Here is a 6,112-nt window from a genome sequence, read left to right as displayed (position 1 = left end):
CTGTATCAGACGCACCTTAGTTTCCAGAGAGACACCACTGCTCTTCAGTACTTTGGAGAGGTCCCTAACAGCAGACTTTCCCATGGCAATACGTCTTTTAATTTCCTGGCTGCTGGTGCCAAGAGTGTTGACCGTGGAGCCAAGGGGACTAAAGTTGTTAACAATCTCAATCTCTTCACCATCCATCCTGACGCTGCCAATTGGTCCAGTGGTGAGAATTCTTGTCTTCTTGATATTGAGCCTCCATCCATATTGAAGGCTGCAGTTTTTTACCTTCTGAAGCAAGTGCTTCAGGTTCTCTTAAGTTTCAGCAAGCAGGGTTGTGTCGTCTGCATAACACAGATTATTAATGAATCCTTCCACCTATCCTGATGCCACACTTCTCATCATACAGGCCAGCTTCCTGGATAATATGTTCCGCATATAGGTATGAAGACAGGACACATCTTTGGCGTACACCCATTCCAATCTTGAACCAAGCAGTGTTTCCTTGCTCTGTTCTGATGACTGCCTCCTGTCCCAAATATAGGTTTCTAATTAGCATGATCAAGGGTTCTGGGATGTCCATTCTTCTCAGAGTCAGCCACAGTTTGTTGTGAGGAAGAATTTACATGTTACCGTAACAAAACTTTTATTCAGTGAAGAAAAAAATCAGAAGAGCATAATATTGGAGAATTAGTAAAACTTTACAGCTAATAAACAGTTTAGAAAATTAGAAGACTTGTCCAAGTTTTATAATCAGTATTAATACTGGAACTAGAACTATAATTTCCTGAGTCGTCTGCATTATTTAAAATATTTTAAAAAATGGAGGAATGGCCTATCAAAAGATAAAAGCTTCAGATATAGCAAAGTACAGGTTCTTTTGTCTCAGTGTTTCAGGGTTGTATTTATTTTAAAAAAGAAAAGATATGTGGAACAATGCTAGATTTCATCCTTTAGATAACAGAAAATCATTCCAAGTTATTTAATACTGTCTGTTAAAATAGCTATTGCAAAAAAAAAATAGCTATTGCATTTAAAATCCCAACTTGCTAATCATTCTTCCACAACAAACTATTTCACTTTTGTAAACTGCTACAATAGTCCTCTAAGGGAAGCTTTACTAAAAAAAGACTATTAAGCCCCATTCTGTAGTGGGTCTGGAAAACTTGCATTTCTTGACCTTATAAATGTATAAAAATATATATTTATACTAAATATATACTAGTTAAAAAAACGCAAAAATTATACTTGATCTTAGCAAATGAAAACCATCTGCCCTAGATTGCTAAAGATAACAAATTACCCCTGACTTATCAAGTATCTCATTATCCAACTCCTTCTATTTATGACAATTAAAACAACATACTTTTAAAAGCAATGAACAGAAGGTACACAGCAAGGCCAAATGCTGGCTCTGATAGTCATTTAACAGGTTTTCTGTGGTTTAGTAGTTACATATTGCTGCAATTTATCAGCTATGTAATGATACAGTCATCCTCCATTTTCACACAATGTTGAATGTGGTTAATAACCCGGTCTTTGGAAGATAACTATGTTTTAAAGTGAGGAATGGGTATTAAAACCATCACATTAAATGAGTTATTTAAATTATTTTTTAACACTAAACATTTGGGACCTCTTCCACTTGGGAGAAATGATTCCTTAACCCCATGGAATCTGTTTGTAAAAGACTTTCATTACTGCAAAACATTAACAGCAAACTTTTTAAATGGTTTTTACTTAACCCTGGAAGTAGAACTCATTATTCCTTTTCCTGGTGGACAATTCCAGAGAGACAGCAAAGTAGGATTTATAAAGGAAAAGAAAAAAATTATTTTAAAACAAAACCTAACAATATAGCCCTATTTAACCTTTTCATTTTTGAGCAGTACTGAAAATAAAGATTACAAAATGGATTAATTTTTCAAAGCTGTTACTTTGTTCAAAAATACATAAAGAATAAAAATTAGCAAAAACAATTTTATTCCCCTATTATTTCTATCTGAACCACTGTTATAACTTAGAATAAAAAAAGGGAGAAATAGTACTTGTCACACTAGCGTAAGAATAAAAATTAGCAAAAACAATTTTATTCCCCTATTATTTCTATCTGAACCACTGTTATAACTTAGAATAAAATAAAAAAAGAGAGAAATAGTACTTGTCACACTAGCATAAGAATACCTGTACTTTTATTTTTTACCTACAATACCTGCAGTATCTGGTCAGTCTATAAAGAGAAGGGGAAATAAACACCAGAATGTACTTTTCTTGGTTTTCAAGCAATGGAAAGATTAAATTCAGTTAAGCCTTAAGCCTCTAAATGAATTCTAATTCTTTAAATGTACTCCAGCTAGAGACTGAATATAATCCTATATATGAAATACTGCTTTATGTATAACTTAGGACAATATATTGGGAATTCCAGGGAAACCTCTCTAAACCTATTTTAAAGAAACTCTAACCAAAATAAAATTTATTATTTCAACATTTTTCTTTGAGTGAGAATTTTTTTTCCTTCTAACTAGTTAGGTTTTGTCATGAAATAAGTTATAAGGGAAATTAGTTTTATTAATGAAACAAATGAAAACAAGATATTCAGTAAGTTACTAATTCTAGACAAAGATTTAGGAGTATGTTCTCTTCTAAATTTGAGGGATATATCATCCATCTACCTCACTCTGGCTATGGAGAGAAAAAACATGTTCTTCTGTCTAAAAAGAGGAGATTAACAATGGAAAATATTTAACACAAGCTTTTTCATGTTACATTATTTAGGAGACATCATTCCAACAATGCCTATCCAAGTTTAGCTTCAAGTACTGAAGAAACACACTTGATAAAATGTAAATAAATAAATTACATTAGTCACCACCACAAAATAGCCTAATAATGTTGTTATTGGTCACTACCACCAAACAATCCAATAATAATATTGTATGCCATTGAGTCAGAACTGTCTCATAGGTGACCCTTCAGTGGGATTTCAGAGGCAGTAATCACACAGGAGGAGACTGCCCATCCTTCTCCCATGGAGCAACTGGCAACTGGTGGATCTAAATCATGTGCCTCTGGGTTGGCAACACAGGCTTACCATTAAGCCACCAGAGCTCACTTGGCCAAAAATATTTGGAGTGCAGCTTCTTACCACTAGGCCACCAGAGCTCCCTTTGAAAGTAACAAATATAAATGAAACCTATTTCATTTAATCATTTTTGTCAATCAATTAGAAACAATGCCATAAAACAGATGTTACAGTCAATCAACAGTTAGTGAGTATTAAGGTTAATTTAAATATGTACTTGTTGGTATGTTGTAAACACAATGAAAAACGTTTGGCATTTGTGTAACAAACTGGCAATTAAGACTAAAAGTATAGTTCCTTGCAAAACTATACAGGTGTGTAAGTAGGGAGAGAAAATTTTTTAATCTTCTAAAGGATTAATGGCCCCAAGCAATTTAGGAGCCTTCAGAATACAATAGCAATTATTATAATAAAATAATGTCCAAAAGCTATTATAGAATAACAATCAAGGGAGCTCTGGTGGCCTAGTGGCAAGAAGCTGCACTGCAATCCCAGAGGTACACGATTAGAATCCACCAGGTGCTCTGCTAGAGAAAGAGGGGCAGTCTCCTCCTGTACCAGTCAGATCCAATTTGACGGTACACACACGAAAAATAATAAAATAAAAAAATTAAAAAAAAAAATAAACAACGCTGATCAAATGAGTAGCCACATTTATCATATACTTACATAATCTATGTATTTATCCATGTTCTACATGTAGATTTATATATAGATAATAAACACCCAGAAGTAAAAGATCAAAATAGGTGGTTTATAACAGTAAATAAAGGGTCTTCAAAAGATTTTCTTGGAATTGACTTCATATTGAAAAAGTATGTATTTTACCTTTATTTGAAGCTAACTAATTTGTCCATCTTTTGTTTTCCTTATAAGAATTAAAATTACATAAAACCCACCTGTATAGATGACAGTATAATATTCAAGTGTGAAATCGAATATTTAATAAATAATGAGATCAAATACCATTTGATTATGTAGTTATCCTAAACCTTTCTCCATGTAATCTTTTACTGAGAAAAACACTATAGCCACTGGTTTTTATATAACTTATTTTTAACATCTTATACATTTTACCACAAGCCCCTTCAGTTTCATTAAGATATTGCATAAGAAAAGCATTGTTTTTCTATTCCTATAACCAACTGATCCATTAAACTTCACCATAAAATATGAAAGCCACATCTCTCTTCTCAACAACTAGATACTATAGTCAAGTCACACTAAGTATGAAATCAATGTATACATTCACTTAGTGTTCCTAAAATAAGTTCCTAGAACATATTAGTAATATCTAACCCTAATTTTTAATAAGTTATGAAAGAACATTCATCATTTGTGGAAAATCTACTGACTCTTCAGGCAGAGGACTAAATAATGAGTAAAACACGGTTCCTCCCCATCTAGACTATAAGAGCTCCTCTAAGGTACAAAACCTGTCTTGAGTTCTGCTGATACAAAAGTAGATCCTCATTAGAAGATAGAATAACTAAATAAATTCCTTCAAAAATTTAGGAAGTAAACCTAAAATCCAGTGATCTAGGAGACGTAGAGGGAAAAATATATGAGAGAGCCTGGAAGACTAACTAGATGGTGACAGTAGTAATAAAGATAAGAATCACCGAAGGATTCTTAAAAACACACACATACACACACACACACACACACACACAAACCCCCCCAAAACGAGAAATAGGTAGTTTAGAGAACATTTAGTTTGAGGTGCTTACACACATGACCAATCTAAAACCCAGACAATACCACTGAGTCAAATACTGGCTCCTATCTACTCCACAGAAGAGTAGAACTGCTCCATGGGTGTCCAAGTCTTTAAGGAATCCAAGCTTTAAGGAAGCTGGATGCCTCAACTCTGCAATACAGATTAAATTTCAATATGAAGAAAAACAAAAATCTTCATCACCAGTGCAGTTGTCAGCAATTTCACTTTACTTGGATCCACAATAGTTAAGACATCAGAAGATGTGTTGCAGTGGAGAAATCTGCTGTCAATGACCTCTTTAAAGTACTAAAGAGCAAGGATATCATGGTATTTTAAAAAAGTCTTACGCATCTCAAAGTTGGACAATGACTAAGGAAGACCAAATGAAACATGAGAAACAGGCAGCCAGAAATAACAGTAGAACAAAATAGTGTTAAGAATAGACAGAGGAGTAATGGAAGCGCTGGAAATGATGAAAAGATCAAGCAATATCATATTAAAAGGATAAAAACAGAACTCCAGAACACATTTAAGGAGAAAACTAAGGAGCCAGAAAATAACTTTGAACTTTCTCCACACAGATTCAATGTGTAGTAATGAGTATACTTTTAAATAGTAATGTTGTTGTTGTTATGTGCCCTCGAGTCGTTTGCAACTCATAGCGACCCTATGCACAACAGCCCTAAACCCTGCTCTATCCTGCGCCAACCGCACTGCCTCTGACACACCCATCCCGATTACCCCAGTCACCGAATCAATCCATCTCATAGAGGGTCTTCCCCTCCTGTGCTGTCCCTCTCCAAGGACCCGTCCCTCCTGGCAACATGTCCAAAGTATGTCAGACAAATCCCAGAATCCTTGCCTCCAAGGAGTAGCTTGGTATAATCCTCTCCAAGAAGAATCTGTTTGTTTTCCTGGCAGTCCATGGTACATTCAGTAGTCTTCTCCAGCACCACAGCTCAAAAGCATCAACTCTCCTTCCGTCCTCCTTAGTCATTGTCCAACTCTCTGATGCATAACAAGCGATTGCAAAGACCATGGCCTGTATCAGGCACACCTTAGTCTCCAGAGAGACACTGTTGCCCCTGAGTACTTTAGAGAGGTCCCTAACGCAAAAGCTAAAATAGGTTTTATAAATAAAACCTGGATTTCGTAGAATAATTCTATTTCAGAAATTCTATCCTACTGTCCCATTAATTGTTAAAATAGCCTAGATTTCAGTATTCTAATTACAATTCCTAGGGTGCTCTGGTGGTCTAGTGGTAAGGAGTTGTGCTGCCAAACCTAAGGCAAACCATTTGGATTCACTAGCTGCCCTGCAG

The sequence above is a fragment of the Elephantulus edwardii genome, unplaced genomic scaffold (assembly GCF_000299155.1).
Source record: "Elephantulus edwardii isolate Elephantulus edwardi_28Jun2011 unplaced genomic scaffold, EleEdw1.0 scaffold00083, whole genome shotgun sequence".
In the NCBI taxonomy this organism is placed as follows: domain Eukaryota; kingdom Metazoa; phylum Chordata; class Mammalia; order Macroscelidea; family Macroscelididae; genus Elephantulus; species Elephantulus edwardii.
The sequence above is the reverse complement of the archived record's forward strand: the minus strand, read 5'-3'. Positions refer to the sequence as shown.